This window comes from Sapajus apella, unplaced genomic scaffold, assembly GCF_009761245.1.
Source record: "Sapajus apella isolate SASKATOON/1434 unplaced genomic scaffold, GSC_monkey_1.0 scaffold9, whole genome shotgun sequence".
Classification (NCBI taxonomy): domain Eukaryota; kingdom Metazoa; phylum Chordata; class Mammalia; order Primates; family Cebidae; genus Sapajus; species Sapajus apella.
This window is the reverse complement of record NW_022436949.1, coordinates 1,360,990-1,382,232: the sequence shown is the minus strand read 5'-3', so window position 1 is coordinate 1,382,232 and position 21,243 is coordinate 1,360,990. Positions and strand designations below refer to the sequence as shown.

The following is a 21,243-nucleotide window of genomic DNA, read 5'->3' as shown; positions in this document are numbered from 1 at the left end:
TAAGCTGATAAGCAACTTCAGCAAAGTCTCAAGATACAAAATCAATGTGCAGAAATCACAAGCATTGCTATACACGAATAACAGACTAACAGAAAGCCAAATCGTGAGTGAACTCCCATTCACAATTGCTACAAAGACAATAAAATACCTAGGAATACAACTAACAAAGGAGGTAAAAAATGTCTTCAAGGAGAACTACAAACCACTGATCAAGGAAATAGGACACAAACAGATGGAAAAATATTCCATGCTCATGGTTAGGAAGAATCAATATTGTGAAATGGCCATACTGCCCAAATTAATTTATAAATTCAATGCTATCCCCATCAAGCTACCAATGACCTTTCTCACAGAACTGGAAAAAAAACACTTTAAACTTCATATAGAACCAAAAGAGAGCCCACATAGCCAAGACAATCCTAAGCAAAAAGAACAAAGCTGGAGGCATCACATACCTGACTTCAAACTATACTACAAGGCTACAGTAATCAAAACAGCATGGTACTGGTACCAAAACAGAGATATAGACCAAGGGAACAGAACAGAGGCCTCACAGATAACACCACATGTCTACGACCATCCAATCTTTGACAAACTTGACAAACAAGAATGGGGAAAGGATTCCCTGTTTAATAAATGGTGTTGGGAAAACTGGCTAGCCATAGGCAGGAAGCTGAAACTGGACCCCTTCTTTACTCCTTATACAAAAATTAACTCCAGATGGATTAAAGACTTAAACATAAGGCCTAACACCATAAAAACCCTAGAAGAAAACCTAGGCAAAACTATTCAGGACATAGGCACAGACAAGGACTTCATGACTAAAACACCAAAAAAGCATTGGCAACAAAAGCCAAAATAGACAAATGGGACCTAATTAAACTCCAGAGCTTCTGCACAGCAAAAGAAACAATCATTAGAGTAAACTGGCAACCAACAGAATGGGAAAAAATTTTCACAATCTACCCATCAGACAAAGGGCTAATATCCAGAATCTACAAAGAACTTAAACAAATTTACAAGAAAAAATCAACCCCATCAAAAAGTGGGTGAAGGATATGAACAGACACTTTTCAAAAGAAGACATCCATGAGGCCAACAAACAGATGAAAATGTATTCATCATCACTGGTCATTAGAGAAATGCAAATCAAAACCACATTGAGATACCATCTCACGCCAGTTAGAATGGCAATCATTAAAAAATCTGGAGACAACAGATGCTGGAAAGGATGTGGAGAAAAAGCAACACTTTTACACTGTTGGTGGGAGTGTAAATTAGTTCAACCATTGTGGAAGACAGTGTGGTGATTCCTCAAGGATCTAGAAATAGAAATTCCATTTGACCCAGCAATCCCATTACTGGGTATATACGAAAGGGATTGTAAACTGTTCTATCATAAAGCCACATGTACATGTATGTTCATTACGGCATTGTTTAGCAAAGACCTGGAACCAACCCAAATGCACATCGATGATAGACTGGACAAAAAAAATGTGGCACATATACACCATAGAATCCTATGCAGCCATAAAAAATGATGAGTTCCTGTCCTTTGTAGAGACGTAAATGAATCTAGAAACCATCATTCTCAGCAAACTGACACAAGAACAGAAAACCAAACATTGCATGTTTTCACTCATAGGTAGGTGATGCACAATGAACATTTGGGCGCAGGGAAGGGAACAACTCTCACAGGGCTAGGTGGTGGGGTGGAGAGAAGGGAAGGGGGATAACAGGGGTGGGGGTTGGGGAAGAGGAGGAGGGATAACACCAGGAGAAATGCCTGATGTAGGCAACGCGGCAGGGAATGGGGACAGCAAACCACCATGGCATGTATGTACCTATGCAACAATCCTGCAGGATGCAGGACGTGCACATGTACCCCAGAGCCCACATACAATAAATAAATAAATAAATCCATTATAATTAAACCAGAAGAAATTTTGCAATAAAAATCAATAAGCAAGCCAATTTAAATTCACATGTAAGTACAAATGTTCCAGAATATTTGAAACAATTTTAAAAGGAAAAAGGAAGTTTGACGACTTACATACCTGACTTTTAGTAAAGCTAGTAACTGAATTCATATGATCAGAAGAATTCTAAATACTGCATATAGATTAATAGAATATGGAGTTCAGAAGGAGACCCACACATCTAAGGTCAACTGATTTTCACCCATTGTCCAATTTTGTTCTACTCACAGTTGGTCATTACACTTACACCATTGGCATAACCTGTGATATCAGAGCCTGTCAGAATTGCAGCATCACAGGCCTAACCCCAGAATAACAAAGTCAGAATCTGCATCTAAAAAAAAAAAATCCCCAGGTGATTCAGATGCAGATTCTTAATGTTTGAGAAATCTTGAAATCCTTTTCTAAGTAGGAGTCCTAGGTTACTCAGAGATTGTCTTAAGATTCATAGTCTGTTCTACAGGGTATAAACATCCCTGAAGTCTTTGCTCTCCAATGAGAGGATTTGATTCACAAATATTTTTATATCTAAGAATTTTAATGGCCTTTCCTGAATCTTTGTCTACTTGATGTTATCAGGAATGTGCATCTATCTCTCTTTTCCTTTCAAACCATGGCAAGAACAGAAACCTGTCAAAATCCTACTTACCCTTTACATGCCATTAGAACTGCTATACCCATGTTTTCTCCTAATCAGAAGGGAATTGCTTTGTTACCTGCCTGCCTTAATCTGAGCTCTTTGTCCTTTGAAGCTATAGTTTTTAGGTGTATAATTTTCAATAATTAATTGCTGTTTTTCCTTAAAATCTTTTTAAGTGTCCTCAAAGGGACCTTAACTAGTTCCTTTAGTAGAACAGCAAGTTTCACACACTGCTTTTTAAAACTACCTTCATTTTGAAAGCAACTCTGTTCTAGTCCCTGAAAACACAATTTGAAAATCATTTGGATGTACCACAAACACTCTGATATAAAATTACTAAGCAGCTTATTCAATCTGTAGTACTTTGGTTGTCATTTAGCAGCCCTTTACATAAAGAAAACATGCATCCTAAATGATAGGATGTAAAAATATTTTTAACAGTCAAGGTGTTATCTGCATGTCATATAACTGGAAAATAAGAAATTTAAAAGTTTTATCTTTTTCTTTTGCTTTAAAGCAATATGAAAAGTAGAAAGAGTTGAGGAAACAACAAAATCAGAAATAAAATGCATTTAACTTTAACATTAGATATAAAAACAGATGAGACTGTCAGTGCCCTCTATGTATATGAAAACACAATAGTATTTATGTAACAGCCACATGAAAACAAGCTTAGAGAACTCACTTTGAGGCCAGGTGCAGTGGCTTACACCTGTAATCACAGCACTTCGGGGAGCCAAGGCAGGTGGATCACTCACTGAAGTCCAGGAGTTTGAGACCAGCCTGGGTAACATAGCAAAAAACCCTGTCTCTAGAAAAAATAAAATAATTAGTAGGACATGGTGGCATGCACCTGTAGTCCCCAATACTTTAGAGGCTGAGGTGGGAGGATTGCCTGAGCCCAGGAGGTCAAAGCTGCAATGAGTCATAATCACGCCACTGCACTTCAGCCTGGCAACAGAATGATACCCCGCCCCAAAACGCAAACAAAACAGTGTAACAGCTGACTTTGGATGGATAAATTGGATAATAATTAAAATCTTTTATTCATACTAGTAAAAGAAAAACTGTAGACAAAGTTAACAGAGTTTCATTGAGCAAAGAACGATTCCTGAATGAAGAGTTTCAGAGACTCCAGCATTGCCATTGATGGAGAGGATTTACGGACTGAAAACGGAAAGTGTGGCACAGAAACAGCTGGATCGGTTACAGCTCATGTTTGCCTTATTTGAACATGGTTTGAACAACTGGCCGACTGTCAGTGGTTTCAATACGGCCTCTGTGACAGGCTGAGGCTCAGCTTTTTGTTACAAGAGTAAGTTACAGTCTGTTTACACATACAGTTAGGTTACAGTTCTCTATGTAAGGATAAACCTTTAGGCTGAACTTACAAGGAGGGAGCTTTAGGCCAAATTTAATTTAATAATACCTAGGTGAGAAATTATCTGGGATTTACCTCAGAATTGCCAATGCATTACCCATAGATGATCTTTTCATTCCAGAACATTATGTTAAGGTCTTTACCAACTATATTTTCTTCATTTCTCAATATGTATTTTTTTTTTGAGATGAGGTTTGCTTTTGTTGCCCAGACTGGAGTGCAATGGTGCAATAGCAACTCACTGCAACCGCCACCTCCTGGGTTCATGCGATTCTCCTGCCTCAGCCTCCCAAGTAGCTGGGATTATAGGCATCATCACCATGCCCAGCTAATTTTGTATTTTTTTAGTAGAGATGGGGTTTCTCCATGTTGGCCAGGCTAGTCTCGAACTCCCAACCTCAGGTGATCCGCCCTCCTCAGCCTCCCAAAGTGCTGGGATTATAGGTGTGAGCCACCATGCTCAGCCAATATATATCAAAATGGCTCCCAAGACATTGACATCACAAGGATTTCTTTTAAAATATTTCAAATAACTTTTGCAAAAGATTTCTATGTATACTAATAGAATGTTATATGCTTTCATAGGGATTATCAAATTCAAGAAAGAAACTGGTTAATTAAATTAACCTGGTCACATCAAGATTGTTTCTTCTCTTTTAGCTTAACATTTGACATGGCTCAAATATAATGAGCTCTTGTGCCAAAGCTCACGTTTAAGATTAATATATTTCTCATTTGAAACAGCAGTGTGATATAAAGTTTGCTGAAATAATAAAACCAAGTTTCTAAATGAAAACCAAATAATTAAGAAGTAGGGAGAAATGCTTCACAAACAGAAATGTAATAAAGATACATCAATGGCTCACTTCTGGTCTCAGAAATACCATATTCTGACCTTTTCTTGATTCTCTGAAGTTCTTTCAAAATGCATTTTGCATTGACACAATTCAGTTCTCTTTTTAACCCATTAGTGTCATTCCAGCTTTTGTACCTACCATTAGTCTTCTCTGTCTGTCTTTTACAGATTTCTACAATAGCTATAAATAAGCAGGACTTGGAAAACAAAAAAAGATAAAACTGGTCCAGCAATAAGCTTTTGCTTTTCTTTTTCTGGTGCTTATAGAGGATTTAGTTGGTTTTGTCATTTTCTCCCTGTGCTATAGACCATGAAAACAAAACCTTTAAAGCTCAAATGCAGAAACTTGGCTGGAGAAACAAATAAAGAATTGACAACTCTCAGCAATGCAATGTTAATTGGCATCTCAGAGATTCACTTTCCATCAGAAGGGCCATTGGTACTGATTCTTTCCAGAAAAAATAAATTCGTTAAGTACATTAAAAGAGAGAGAGAAAAAAGAGAGGATGCTAAGTGGTCTGATTTGATAGGGAAAAACTCAAATCTTCTTTTCAGTATTAGTTCACAGCCAGATGATTCCTTGGGCTCTTATATATTGAGAGAGAATTCTCCAAGCGTTTCTCACATTTCTGCACATCTTGCAAACAGATGCACTGACAAGTTTTGTACTGGGCAATCTTTTTGAGATAGTTACATAGAGAACAGCCATGGGAGATAGACAACTGTCTTCCTCCAGAGCAGAAGGTAGGTGTGTTTACTGACAAGAATACTGGGATAAAGTTTAAGCAGGTTTCCTTGTGGCTCATTATAAAAGAATGGGGTTTCCCTGGTTTGGGGTATCTCAGCGGAGACAGAAACATATTGCCTGCACAGTATTCATCTATATCTGCTTGTATTGCCCTGTGGGATCTGGATATCATGAGGAACCAGTGGGAACATGAAACTTGTGCTGCTTAATCTGACCTGAGTAGCAAAGCCTTTTTTGTCTCTGACCCAGGAGTCTCATATTTTCTATACTTTTCTATAAATCTGTAGCAGGCTACCTTGTCAACTTGCAAGCAGGTTAGAATCTGAGACCCTTCACACTTTTTGAATACCATACTCCAGCCATTTATAGACATCTGACGCACCAACTTTCCTCAAGGATCATAGATTTCTAAAATTTGCTCATGAGGAAGAGTTGACCCAAATGTTTGGAGACACGATGTTGATTTATTCTTTAGTTGTTTATAGTGTTTAATCCACATATTATAAGAGACTAAAAAGACATTTTTAATGGTGAGACTAGTTTTAATGAAGCAGTTGCAACATATTTATGGTTAATATATTTTGTGCAGTGGTTCTGTCTTTCCTGGTTTGTGCTTAAGTCCTGGCTCCTAGCAAAAGAGACTTTAAGTGGCATAAAAATATATTCAGAAAGCCCCATTGGGAAGAGTGTCTGAGTAGGGTTTGTCACAGTTGTTAATAAATTCTTCCTGTTTATAAATAGACCAAGGAAAGTCAAAGAGGTGACTGACCATTAGCCTGACACTCGGCTGGCACAGGCATACAAATGCACCGATTCTGGATGGCTGCATTAGTTGTATGACAGGCACCAGTTGTTTATTTCTGTCATTTCTTCTGATGGTTATGCACCTATACTACCTTTTGTCTCTGCTATCACAGTGCATTTTTTCTTATTCTTTGTAGGACAGTCAGAGTTAGGTACACATAATTTCAGGACCTCTTGCCACAACATTCCATCTAAACTCACAGCATGCTGAAACAAGGAGGTATCAGAAAACTGGCAAAGAATCTCCGGTAGAATGAACAACCAATGACAATTAGAAGGGATTCTATTCAAGGGTAATTAGTTAATAGTATTATGAAACTGAGGTTATATATAGTAGATTCAAACTGATTAAAAGCTGCTAAATCATACCATTATTAGAATGAATAGGTGGATATTTAGATAAACATAAGAATACGATACTAGTGGAACGAAATAAAAGATTCCTTTTCTGTTCCAAATGGATGAATTATTTTCTATTATTCATTTACTCCAAGAATATAATGATCTTAAACACAGAAATAACAAAGGGCGCAAGCAACATGCTAGGCGAAGATAAATGTTATTCACAACATTCTTTCATAAAGTTATGATTAGCTCTATTTGCAAATTAAGGTTGGTACCTCACATAGATCTACTAATTGCAAGGAGCTAACAAGAGGCAGACCGCAGATTTAAAGCCAGGTTTCTCTGATGCCAAGGCCTCATTATTTTAACCAGTTGTAAGGATTTAAAGAGATGGTATGAAAAGTACTTAGCACAGTGTCAGACATACACTAAATAACTGAATGCTATTACTGTTGATCATTTTAACAATTTAGAAAAATGTCAGCTGTATTTAAGAGTCAGATTTTGCTTTAGCACAAGAAGTCCTGTTAATCAATACGTTGATATTTCAAATACTTACACACCCATTCAGACACTGGAATGTCATGGTCCAGGTATTAACCAGTGACTAAAATCCTTAGAGAGCTTATAGTTCAGCTGGAGACAAGCAGGAATACAAACAATTTCAAGGCCATGTTTTCAGAGACATTTTGGTGAGGTTAATACAATTACTGTAGAAGGACAAAAAAACACACCTACCTGGTTTAGGGAAGTTTAGTATCAAGGCAGTTTCCTCGGTGGTTTTATTTTAGTTAGACACACCTACTTGAGAAGAGTTGGTTGGTTCCTAGGTACAGCAGCTTGTTCTGCAGAAGTCTGTTTGCTGGGGCAGATCACCGTCTCTAGGACTTCTGAACAGCAACACCTAGAAAAACCAACAACATCAGTGCATGTTGGAGTCCTGTTATCTGACACTCTCAAAGTTAGAATTAACTTCTGTAGCTGACTTAGGTTGTTCCTTAAACTAGTCTTCAGCAATGAACCACATATGGTATTTTCTTCCCTGGGTTTGCCAACATTCAAGAATAAAAGAACAAACAACTATACTATTACTCCTAAATTGTACATCCAAAATGAACTTTAAAAAATACCTGTAAGAAATATATTATTTGTACAACTAAATTTGAAAAGAAGTAATTTATGACTTCAAAAACTTGCTAAATCTTTTAGGACTAAGTAAACACAAGATATTTATTATGCTCTAAAGGCACATCTCAAACTCCCTTGAGCTTCTCTGCCTGTAATACCTGCATTCAGTCTGGAGCCAACTTAAAGGTAGAACAAATCCCCCCGAGACCAATGAATTTGAAGAGAATGCTAATTATCTTGGGGAAGGAAAGGTTCTAAAGCCACATTTTATCCTCTCTGCTTTCCTCCAATCTCTCCTAAAAGAGGGATTTGAAAATGAGCACTGCCCTATCCTTTGTCTACTTTTTGAACTGGAACAACTGCAAGAATTTGCTAAGGGTTGAAATAGCAAGAAACAGAGAAAGGATAAGCAGACCGTTAAGCCCTTTATTGGTACAAAAGTCACTCTGGGAAGCCCCATCCTTTATCCGTGAAGTGTACCATAGCAAGTATAGGAAATAAACACATAAATGTAAGACTGAATCTGAGCCACTGTGGAAATGCAACACCAGGCCCATCTTTCCACAAACAAGTACCCAATTCTGTAAACACGGCACAATCCTGGAGCTGGGGCTGACATTTACTTTGCTTTTGAGGATACCCGAAACTTCTACAAACAAAGAGAGAAACAAAGAGCATAGGCCCACAAATGTTCACATTGTTAACAGGAAATTACAGCCTCAGAAATGATTTTCTTATAACTCTAGGATATCAACAAATGAAGGTTAGTAGAAGCAGCAAAACTGAATACCTAGATGACGTTACGGAAGCAACCAACAGCAAATTAAGAGGCTAAAAGCCATTTCATACATCTTATTGTTTTCCTCTTAAAAAAAGAAACAAAATCAACATGTATTCCATCTGTGGTGTACAGGCAGCAAACACCATAAATGTCTAATCATTTGGCCTGATATTCTGGACTGAAGCCCTGGCTCCTGTGAGCACAGGAGAAGCTGCAGCCGACTCTGTACATTTAGACAGAGGGGATGAATTGTGCCCAAATCAGCGTGCACCCATCACTGCCAATGATTTATGTCCCTGAATGTTTAACTCTTCAAAACAGGTTGACTAGATGAATATTTGTGTTTACCTTGGAGGTTTACACCACAGGATTCCTGAAGGGAAATGGGACAGTGGAAATGAAAACTGATTAATTCTGATGTGAGGGGCATCCTATGCAATGGAAATTAAATCTTGGAGCCTTGGGGACTGCTAGTTTCTTTAGCATTTGAATAAAATTGGAGGTTGCAGAGGCTTTTGTGAGAAGTACAGTCTGGCTTCTATAGGAAAAAAGGTTAAATGTTTTATTTGTCCTCAACAGTTATTCTTTTAATGATCTTAGATTTTTCACAGGAATTTTCTTGAAAAGCTTTCACTTCCTTGATAAGTATGGAAATGTGCTCTTTTAAAAAGTAAAATGTTCTCTGCATGCTTGTCTATATAAGAGAAACACACCTTTTCAGGGAAGAACAAGGTAAGCTGTCTTTGCATGAAGGAAGGGACCTACCATTGTGGAAAAAGCATTATGTGTCCTAGGCACATACTGATGTAATAGAATATAGCAGCCTGACAAATTAAAGCGACCGTGCTATTAGAACAAGTCTGCCGGTTATTATATTTACTATTACGATCATTGGGCCTGAACATAGTGGTAGTACTAGCATTTGGGCACATGGTGTCTCAGGCCTTATAGAACAGGCACATTATATAAATTATTTCTTATCCTCACAATAACCCTAATATATGTTGTTATTCTCATTTGACAGATGGGATACAGAGTTTAAGCAAGAGTTTTATATCTTTTTAAAAAGTTCAACTTGAGGAATTAAGCTTCACAGACAGAAAACAAAGCCAGGAAGAAGTGGAGTTGCAAAAATTGCAATAAGGCTGTCTCCCAAGATGGTGTAGCAGTGATACATCTGGAAATTTTAAGCCTATAAACTAAGGAATGCAAGTATTGAAATTGTATTTTTTACAAAACTGAGTTAATTTTTATTAAAATATGGAGAAATACTATTTTTCTGGTACCAAATCCCTGTCCATTGGCCAGAGTTTCATCTAAGAGCTGGGGAAGAGGTATCTACACTGAAAAGGACTAACAGGGAGGGGAGTGGTCTGGGCATTGATGGATAATTCATGCAGGTTGGCATTAATAAGCATACCCATTCTCTTTGGCCTTCAGCCATTAGGAACACAGGTAAATGATTTAACCTACTGGTCTGTGAGCCAGGGTCTGTTGGCTGTTTGTGTGAAGAGAGTGAAGAGAGAACATCCTTCTTCTGTTCTCATGTTGCAGAGGCTCTGTGATCTGCTTCCATGGCTCCCCATAGACATTTTTCTAGGTTCCACTGTGAGAATGATTCCAGACTCTCTACTTAACTGGGAGTTGTGCTAACAAGTCATGATTTAAGGCAAACTAGTAGCTTAATGAGTACACAGCTGGCCTGGTCCTATGCTCTGTGAACCCTACGAAGAGATGTATCAAGCAAGACGAGTGCAAGACACCATCTCATGTTAAGAATGGCATGCTATCATCTGCTCCCCTCCACTCCCGGCCCCCCAGAGAAACATCTGCTCTGGTGAGAGATTTTAACCAGAAATTAATATAGAATTAAATGAGAGGAAATTGAACACATGTCTCCTCATACTGGCTCATTCTAGAAAATGAAGAAAGGGCATAAAGAGGCATTGAGGCTAAACTACTTTGTGGAAAAATGGAACATTTGAGGTCAAAGTCAAGACGACATACTGCACCTACTACCCCTTAGCTGTTTTGCCTATGAAAAGTTTCTAAACCTTTTGATACTTCAGTGTACTCACTTGCAAAGGGGCATCATAACACCTTCATTACAAGAAAATTTAAAAGTATGGGTTAAGCTTGTATTGAGCTTTCATATGTTAGGTACTCTTTGAAAAGCTTTATGCATAATAACTCATTTAATTCTTATCCCAACCACCTTAATAGATGTTATTAGTCCTGCATCACAGTAACCACAGTAGAGAGATATTAAATAAATTGTTCAAGGTCACATGACTAAAAAGTGGCAGAGCTCAAATTCTTCCCCTGGAAATTTTGTACTACAGTTCACATTTTTAATCACTCTACTCCATTACCAAGACTTCACCACTAACTATCAGTATAACTCACTGTCAAAATCAGGATCCTTCTGAATAAAGATGATACTATAACACTGAGACAAGATGTACAGAGATTGCTTCCCAGGGAAACCAAAACATAAGAGCACCCTAATGATAACATGAACTTCAATACTTCACATAGGCTCTGATTTCCAAAACAGAAAAGAAATAACCTAACATGACCAAGGAAATAATCTGCAGTTGTATTTGTTTCACTGTATCCTACAGATGGTGAGGTTTTCATCCAGAAAGTAATAGAAACAAAATTAAGTCACATCTTGGTATATACTTATGGCCAACTACTATATCACATTTTTCTTCCACTTTCAACCTGCAATCACTGTCTCCCACCCTGTTCTCTTTTACCAAAGACCTTCTGTGGAGAACATCTTTCTCAACATCTTTGTAAATGACACCACTAGTCTACCCGTAAGAGATCAATCCAGGTCTTCACTGAAAGAAACCGGTGAGGCCTCACTGCCAAAGTGTTTCCCATTGAAGATTCCCCTTTATTTCTCCCCTAAAGAATTATTCATCATCCAACTGGGAAGGCCCTCCCTCTCAGTAATCAGAGTTTCGTTGCAGATGGGACAAATAAGGCTGCACAGTGAAAGGCTGAATGGTGCTTTTTGGTTCTCATTGTTGTATTGCTATTTTCCAGGCATAGCTCACATTTATTTAAGCTACATTGTTACACTGATGACTCACAATCTGTCTAGCATTCAAAATAAATCAACCAACATCAATCAATGCATATGTATTGAACACCTGTTTCAAGTGTACACAGAGTCTGACCTTCCTTTTAACACAGCAAATTATTCTCCATTGTACTGATGAAGGGTTTGCTTTTCCTTCCAAGGTCCACTATTCTGTCCTTGCCCTCATTGAGCCCTCAGTTAGGTTGCCTTGACTTCCTGGCCAGATCAACAAGGGCATTTCAATTTTGATCCAGGCTTTCTGGATGTCAGCCACTCACCCATATCTTTAAGCAAATAAAACAATGTAATGAAACTTTTTCTTACTGACTCTCTACCTCACTCGGTAATCATTCACAATCCTAAGTCCAGAAATAGAGGGCCTAGGGCAATGTTTTCAACATAGTAGGTGCATCTGTTAAATATTGCTCCCAAATTATCTTAAAACATAGTTGCTTGAAGTAATATGTATTGTATCACACAATTTCTATGGGTCAAAAATCTGTGAGCTGCTTAGTTGGTAGGTCTGTCTCAGAATTACTCATGAAGTTGCTGTCAAGATGTCTGCTAGGGCTTCAGAATTCTGGATGCGCAACAGGCACTGAAGAGTCCACTTGCAAGATGGCTCATGTGGCTGTTAGCTGAAGGCTTCAGTTCCCCTTATTTGGACTTCTTTATAGGGTTGCTTAAGTGTCCTCAGGACATGGAAGTTCACTTCCCCTCAAAAAAGTGATCTAATAGAGAATACCAGAAGGAAGACACAGTGCTATTTTATGGCCTTGCCACATACCGTAACTTCCACTGTATTCTATTCACTAGACGAAATCACTGAGTTCATTCAGCCCACATTCAAGGGAGAGAGGAACTAGGCTATACCTTTTGTAATGAAGAAAGTCAAAGGATTTGTGAACATATTTCAAAAAAGTAGGTATATTAGTTATTCAGAGAAAAACAACACACACACACACACACACACACACACACATTCTAGACATACATTCTAGAAATAACTTAGAATCTAGAAAAAGATTTATCGTAAGGAATTGGCTCAAGTGATTATGGAGCCTGGCAAGTCCAAAACCTGCAGAGCTGATGTCCTAGTTCAAGTCAGAAGATGAGAGCTGCTATAGAAATAGGAAAAGTCAATGTCTCACATTAAAGGCCCTCAAAAGGCAGAATTCCCTCAGTAAAAGGAGAGTCAACCTTTTGCTCTATCAGGCCTTCCACTGACTAAATGAGGCTCACTTGTATTAAGAAGGGTATCTGCTTTATTCAAGTTCAAGAATTTTAATGTTATTCTTATCCAAAAACACCCTCACAAAAACACCCAGAGTGATATTTGAGACTACCTGTGACCCTATGACCCAGTCAACTTGACAGATAAAATTAACCATCATAGTCAGCATCCAAAAAGTTTATCAACAATGACATATTTGGCTGGGTGTAATGGCTCTCACACCTGTAATCCCAACACTTTGGGAGGCTTGAGGTTAGAGGATCATTTGAACCCAAGAGTTTGAGACCCTATCTCTAAAATAAATAAAATAAAAATTTAAGCCAATATAGTCCCAGCTACTCTGGGAGTGGAAGTGGGAAGATCACTTGAGCCCAGGAGGTCAAAGCTGCTACACTCCAGCCTGAATGACAGAATGAGACCCTGTCTTAATAAATAGGCTTTCTGAGAGGAGCAGAAGGGTAACTGGGATATCATGGTTATTTTGCTATCAGCCAAATGGGCATCTAGCTCTGGTGTCCAAGAGGGTCTCAGGAAAAACATTGGAGTTTAGATTTAGGAGGAGGAGTATTGTGATTTATCCTGATTTGCTTACACTCACACCTTTAAAATTGGTCTAAAATACATTGTTTGCAAAGTTCAACTCTCCTTAGTTTTCTGTGCTGTAGAAAGAAAGAGAATTAGAAAAAAAAAAAAAAACAAAAGAAAAATGCCGGAGCAAAAAGGTTTTTTGGAACGGTACTTGGCAAAGTGAATGCGAACACAATTTAGAATGTCTGACTACATTACTTTTTATAATTAGAACATTTCATGATTAGAAATGGTTGATTATAAAACTTCAGCCAGCCTGTCAGCCAGACACCTTTAAAAGCTCTAAAAAGAATAATTTATAATATAAAACAAAGTATCACCTCAACAATAAAGTAACGTAAAATAATACTACCATGTCCCAAATGAGAAAAGAACAGTAGTTCCTGAAAAGTCAGACTAAAATCAATACACTTAGCTCCTATTGTGTACTACAGATACGGAATCACACTCTACACTGCCTTTTCTTACTTCTTCCAGCTCAGACTCACTAAATTACATGATGTCACTGCAAGTCTTCCAAAGTGCCAAAGGCTACCCATCACCTGATTGACAAAGTTTTAATTCCTGATCCAGCATGTTAGATGCTTCGAAATACACCATAATTCTGTGCCTTTGCATATTTCAATTCAATTCCAATAAATTTGACAAGTATTAGCTGAGAATTAGTAAATTTTTTGTTGGGAAGATAATAACAGAGATATGATCTTGAGAAGCTTTCAGCTTAATACAATACACTAACAGGTACACAAAAAGTGATATATACCATGACACATGCAATAATAGATATAATACAAGGGATAGAGAAAGGAACGATCACATTAGAGACTTTCCAGCACAGCAATCTTGCACTAGATGTTAAAAAGCAAACTGATTTTCTTACAAATAGACAAGTTAGCCAAATGAGAGGCAGGAAAGTCAAGTGGCAGGCAGAGGGAGGAAGATTGACCTCCAGGCATAGAAAATAGCCATCTAAAGCTTTGTAGGGAGATTACCAGTGGTTTCTCTCCCTAGCAGCATTAGAAGCAGTTTCAGAAGCATCCGTGGGAGAGGAGGCTCCTTAGCTTCCTATTCTATAGCAGGAATGAGATGCCAGTACTAGCAAAGGCATTGGCAGCTCCCCTGAACATTGGCCCCCAACCTTCAGTGGAAGGCTAGCAGCAGCTCCTAATTTTGAATAGCCACTTTTCTCTTTTGAACTTCTGAGAATGTATAACTAATTTCCTATGTTGAATTCTCTCTGCTTGAAATGCCTAGAATAACATATTATCTTGATTAAATATTGACTAATACAAGCTCCTAGCACAGTGTTAGTCCAAAATAATGAAAGATTTTATAGATGAAAGAATGACTAGATTAACAGATAAATGACAAGTTAATGAGGATGTACTTATTCTAAAATTAAGGCCTAGGTTTGGCAAAGAAGTCAGAAATTTACAATGACATCATAAGGTTGAAGAACAACTTCATTGAAAAATGGAAAATTTCCTAACATTCTTAACTAAGACATTGAATGACCAGAGCTTTATTTTAAGCTTACTAAGCTCCACAGGGAATTTTCTAATCCTACATCATCATTCTCCAACAAGTAAGAGGGAAGAAATTAGTAATCAGTTTGAATTTAGGTATTATAAATGACAAAGTATACCCTGTCTATTTTATGTCGAAAATATAAGTGCCAGTGGAAAGTTTCTACATTTTTATTTTCTTTCTTTTTTTTTTTTGTTTTTTAGAGGAGGTCTTCCTCTGCTGCCCAGGCTGGAGTGCAGCGGTGCAATCATAGCTCATTGCAGCCTCGACCACCCAGTCTAAGCAATCCTCCCACCTCACCCTTTCAAGTAGCTAGGACTACATGTGCGTGCCACCATACCCAGCTAATTTTTTAATTGTTTTTAGAAATGAGGTCTCCTTATGTTGCCCAGGGTGGTCTGAAACTCCAGGGCTCAAGCAATCTGCCTGTCTCACCCTCCCAAACTGCTGGGATTATAGGCATGGGCCACTATGCCTGCCCTATACTTTTCTTCATAAACTTCCTAATCTGAGCATTTGCTTTAGCTCTACTTTCCTGTAGCCTTTGGAGGTCAAATCAGAGTTATCTGCAAACAGTTTTCATTTTGAATGAGATTATAAAGTTTGAAATGTACAGAAAATCGTGTATTGACTATATACAGCATTTGGGGCTATTCGAGTTAAAGCAAATAGACTCTTCTTTTGCTAGGAGACAATTTTGTCAGTAAGCTCCAGCAAGCAAAGATCAGACAGGGGAATTAGAAGGACAGTTTGTTTTCTTAGGGAGATCAATGAATATGACAGGTTAATAGACGGCGTACAGCTGGTGTCAGGTTCAGAAGAAGTAAAGGCAAGAGACAAAGGAGAAGGCAAAATGAGCATTTATAGAACCAGAGTCTAGTTCTGTGCGGAAAATCAGAATGCCCTAGGGAAGACAAGAGTGAGTGGTTATCTTTCCTGGATAAGCAGAGCAATCCAAACATCTTAGACATTCAGACAGCCCCCTAGGAACCTAGACACTGCCCCTCAAAGCCACAGGGACTTCTCTAAACAGCATTCTGTGCAGCAAAAACATAAGCCATGGTTTCTGGAGTAGTCCCCTGAAGTGACATACTACCCCAGGGAAGATAGGAAGTAGCTGACAGCTAGTGAAGGTCACTGGTAGGGAGATTTTTTTTTTTTTTGGTCTGGCTATTACCACATATGGGACATAGTAGAGCTGAGCAGGACAAAAAATTATATCATAGAAATCAAACATACCTGTGTCAAAATTCAGTCTCTACCATATATTAACCAGTTAAGCAATTCAGCTTTTAGAAACCTGTCAAATGAGAACAATGAGACCTACACTGACTGATCATTGAAGGCTTTAAGTGAGATGATGATGAGATGATGTTGATAATGATAAAACCAAACATTTGTGTAAAACTTACTATTAGACACTGTTCTAAGTGTTTGCACATGTCAAATTATTTGAGAAACATAATGATTATAGAGTGCCTGTATAATAATGGGCACACTGAGAGTGCCCAATAAATGGTAGCTGTCTTGCTGGTGTAGGCTGGTGGAGACAGTAGTAGGGCCATTATCATTCCTTCCCTTTGAGATCCATCCAGTAAGGCTATTAGTGTATTACACTGTGTATGCCTTCTCAGGTTTGTGCCTGAAGAGATGCTAACTGAAGAATTATAAATATGATGCAAATATATTTAAGGGAGATACTTGAAACAAAATTTCACAGTAACTGTGGGTGCTGAATATATATAAGAAGAGTCAGGGTCATACTACATATGAAAATATTACAAACCCATAGAACATAAGATATAAGCAGATAAGTATCCATATAAGAGAATACTATGATCATTTTATACATAATTTTAAAAATCATGTATAAAATATCTACAAAAATAACAGACTAGTGGCAAATGCATAGGCGTTGGAATCAGACTCTTAACCTGGCAAGCTACCTAACATGTCTTAAGTTTCATGTTCTTGTCTGCTAAACGGGGATACTAACACCTCCCTTACAGAATTGGATCTGTTAAATGGAGTAAAGTATATGAAGTGCATATTGCGCTAGTCCCTTCAAAGCAGTCACTCAATAAATGTTAGCCCTTTCTGCAACTTAAAGGTTATAATTTCTTCAATATTAATAGCTGGATAAAATGTGTCCTACTCTTTGGATTAAAATTATTAATTTGTAGACCCCTCATGGTAGCAAATAAGGTCAACTTCATAGCTCTTGTGGGGTAAGGTACAAGAAATATTGGAATTTTTATTATGTGAATAATTATTATAATTTGATAAATCATAATAAAACCAGTAAGAATCTATAATCAGCCTTCTTTATCAGTTCTTTAGAGTACAAAATATTTTTAAATGGTGATCTTTAATAGACTTGATAGAAACATGGAAACATAAAAATTAAAAAACTAGACCACAATACAATGCTTTGAGAATAATCTTTAGGAATGAATTAACTGCCTCAGGAAACCAAGGAAAGAGAAAACTCTAGAAGAGGACATTTTATATATGTAATAAAATATGTCACTTTGTCACATACATAAACAAAACTTTGTAATATGCACAGACTATGGAAAATCAACTGCTATAAAAATAAAATTACAAACAACTAATAAAATTCATTGATGTATTCTATCAATATTTCATTGGATAATGGCATTATGTCTTTATTAGTCAAAAAGAATTTCAAATCACTGTTGAAAATTCAGTAGTTGGTGCTTTGGGAAGGGATGGTGTACATTGTTTCAAAACATGCAGTGTAAAGTGGTGTATTAGGAGACTTTGATTCAGTCTCCAGGCATCACCCAATTTCATCTGAAGCCATTTGCTTGTATCTACACTAGTCATTGCAGATAGAGCACCAGAGTGAAAGCAGAAGGGCTGCCTGTAGGGTGCTGTCTACAATAGCAACAGAAGAGCTTTTCTAAGATTTTGCTCCAGTTATGAAGAAGCAGTTTGCTGTGCAACACAGGAACCAGCCTACTGTTTGCTTTTCTCTGCTCTCAACTCTCTTGATTAGTCAGGCCTCAGAGCTGTAGGATATTGTCCCAGGTGAAATAGGTATGTTTCAAGTCAGTCTCTTCCCAACTTCCTATGCTTTCTAAGTTGCCTGATTTGAAATTGTTCAAAGTGATACAGGTGTCTACATCCACCCACTGATTTTATAAGAAAAAACTCTCATTCCATCGAAGAACAAAATGTCTCCCATTTTTCTAATGTGCTTGCAATAAATCATTTTAAAGAGCAAATGCTTTCTCTAGATCTTTTCATGTAGCAATAACCACACTAAATATAATTTTATATTATTTGCATCTTGAGTAACGAGAAGAGAGAATGTTTGAACCCACCTTTAGCTATTTATACCTCATAAGCCTAGGTATAGAGTAGAAATCCCCCTATAATTCCCTTCACTGTTTCCCACATGAGCTATTTATTAAGCTGTTACTCTGTGCTCAGACTGCCAAGCACTAAATGACTGAAGCAATTAAAATCCATCCCATTTCCCAAATACCTACAAAAAGTAATTGAAAACATGTAGAAGCTGTAAGAAAATAATTAAGTTATTTCAATCATAAATCAAACAGCCAGCACATTTATTGATCATATATGAGGCAACATGATATATTTATTAGAAGGAAACCTAGCACAATTTCTCTCTCTCTCTCACAAAACCTTCCATAGACGCAGACTCTCCTCCTCCTCCTTTCCCTTTTGCTCCTCCTCCTCCTCTCTCTCTCCCTCTCTCTCCCTCTCTCTCTCTCACACACACACACATACACACAATTTGAGGTCAATGAAACAGATTCAAATCCAGGCTCTGCCAATATACTAGCTGCAAAATAGAACAATTTATTGAATCTCTCTCAGCTTTAATTATCTCATTTACAAAATGAAGATAGTAATACCATGAGATATTATATAAAAATATATCAAAGATAAAATATATATGATAATCCATGCCTGCCCTTAATTGTTCAGAGAATACTAGTTTCTTTCTCCATGTGCAGAGCTCTGCCGTGGTTTGGGAAGGATATGTGACATACTAAAGGGATTTACAAAGTATAATCTGTTATATTTTGACCCTCAAAGAACTTATGCTTCAGTAGAGCATAAAAGATGTTTATTCATGGAAAGGTAACATGATATTTTAGTAAGCAGAGGTATATAATAAGATTCCCACAGAATTTTAAGGCAGATTTTATATCTGAAATTAAACTAGGAAAATTAAATTCCTAATTGATGAGAAGTACCATATATTGAGGAGACCCATACTAACAAGTATCTACAAATGCCAGTCTCTTGAGGCTTGAGGAAATCCAAGTTCAATTAAGCACGCAGGGCATAATTTGCAGTTGTAATGAGATAGATGTCCAGGAAGCCCTGAGTAGTAGACATTGTTCTGGTCAGTCAATTCAACAGGTATGGCACTTAACCTTAATTTTCTTTGCTCTAATACAAACTCACAAACAGTATTTTGATCATAACATGACTTCTCATGTAGGTTTTTATTCCAGGGAGAGGATTTACCAATCCATGGAAACAAACATTTCTTTCTGTTTGGAAGCTCTGTTTTTCTTTTAATTTTTTTCCCTGTAAATTAATGAACACCAATTTTCCATGAGTTTGATTAACTGTAACTATTCCCCTTGAACCCAGCCATCTTTGGGTACAAAAGCAAAACAGAATGAGGCTCTGCGCAACCAAGCTGTGACCACCAAATCCTGTTTCATATAAAGTGGCATGCTCTTTCTACTTTCAACAAATACTAGGCAGTATGGTTAGTGTTTCAGATTACTGCTGCAAAATTGAAATAAAAACCAAAAAAACATAATAGGAAGATACATACTTTTTTTAATGTTTCAATCATTGAAAATGTAAAATAGCAGATAAAACCTCAAATACCACAGCAATTGTTCTCTGCTATGGTTAAACAGAAGAACTACCTGCTTTTTTGGTTTTATATGCACACACACACATATACCACAGTGACATCCTAAAGGACCCATAAATTTAAATCTTTGGGAGCAAGACCCAGTATTAAGATATAGGTTCCTAAACTTAAAAATTCTTCAAGTGACTCTAGTGTAGATAAGGTTTGTGAATTCATAAATGTAAGCAATTAATATAAATGAGTAAAGCAGGCTAGATAAGAATTATAGGTAACTGGAGACTGTAAACCCAACTTGAAAAGGCAGTCCATACTTCTCTAAAGTTCACTGTTCCGATGTAGAATCGTAGACTCACTGTGAATGGATCATTGGCATGTTTAAGAATGGAAGGAGACAGAGACACAAAAAACCCTCCAAAAAATCAACAAATCCAAGAGCCGGTTTTTTGAAAAGATCAAAAAAATAGATAGACCTGTAGCCAGGCTAATAAAAAAGAAAAGAGAGAAGAATCAAATAGACGCAATGAAAAATGATAAAGGCGATATCACCACTGATTCCACAGAAACACAAACTATCACCAGAGATTACTACAAACAACTCTGTACACAAACCAGTAAATCTGGAAGAAATGGATAAATTCCTGGACACTTGCACTCTCCCAAGACTAAACCAGGAACAATTTGGAACCCTGAATAGACCAATAGCAAGGTCTGAAGTTGAGGCAGCAATTAATAGCCTACCAACTTATAAAAGCCCAGATCCAGATGGGTTTACAGCTGAATTCTACCAGTCATACAAAGAGGAGCTGGTACCATTCCTTATGAAACTATTCCAAACAATACAAAAAGAGGGAATACTCCCCAGCTCATTTTATGAGAACAACATCATCCTAATACCAAAACCGGGCAGAGACACAACTAAAAAAGAACATTTCAGGCCAATATCCATGATGAACATTGATGCAAAAATCTTCAATAAAATACTGGCAAACAGAATGCAACAGCAAATCAAAAAGCTTATTCATCATGATCGAGTAGGCTTCATCCCAGGAATGCAAGGCTGGTTCAACATATGCAAATCTATAAATGTAATCCATCACATAAACAGAACCAAAGACAAAAACCACATGATTATCTCAATAGATGCAGAGAAGGCCTTCGAAAAATTCAACAGCCTTTATGTTGAAAAACCCTCAATAAACTAGGTATCAATGGAACATATCACAAAATAATAAAACCTATTTCTG

At 37.4% G+C, this 21,243-nt stretch overlaps 1 long non-coding RNA gene across 3 annotated transcripts in view; it reads right to left on the bottom strand.

The window, feature by feature from the left end:
- Positions 1 to 21,243, bottom strand: part of LOC116551250 — a 504,137-nt gene that overhangs the window by 189,948 nt on the left and 292,946 nt on the right. For all 3 annotated transcript variants that reach the window (XR_004268798.1, XR_004268797.1, XR_004268799.1), the window contains one exon: positions 7,492 to 7,657. This is a non-coding gene — a long non-coding RNA (uncharacterized LOC116551250). The remainder of the gene's footprint in view (positions 1 to 7,491; positions 7,658 to 21,243) is intronic.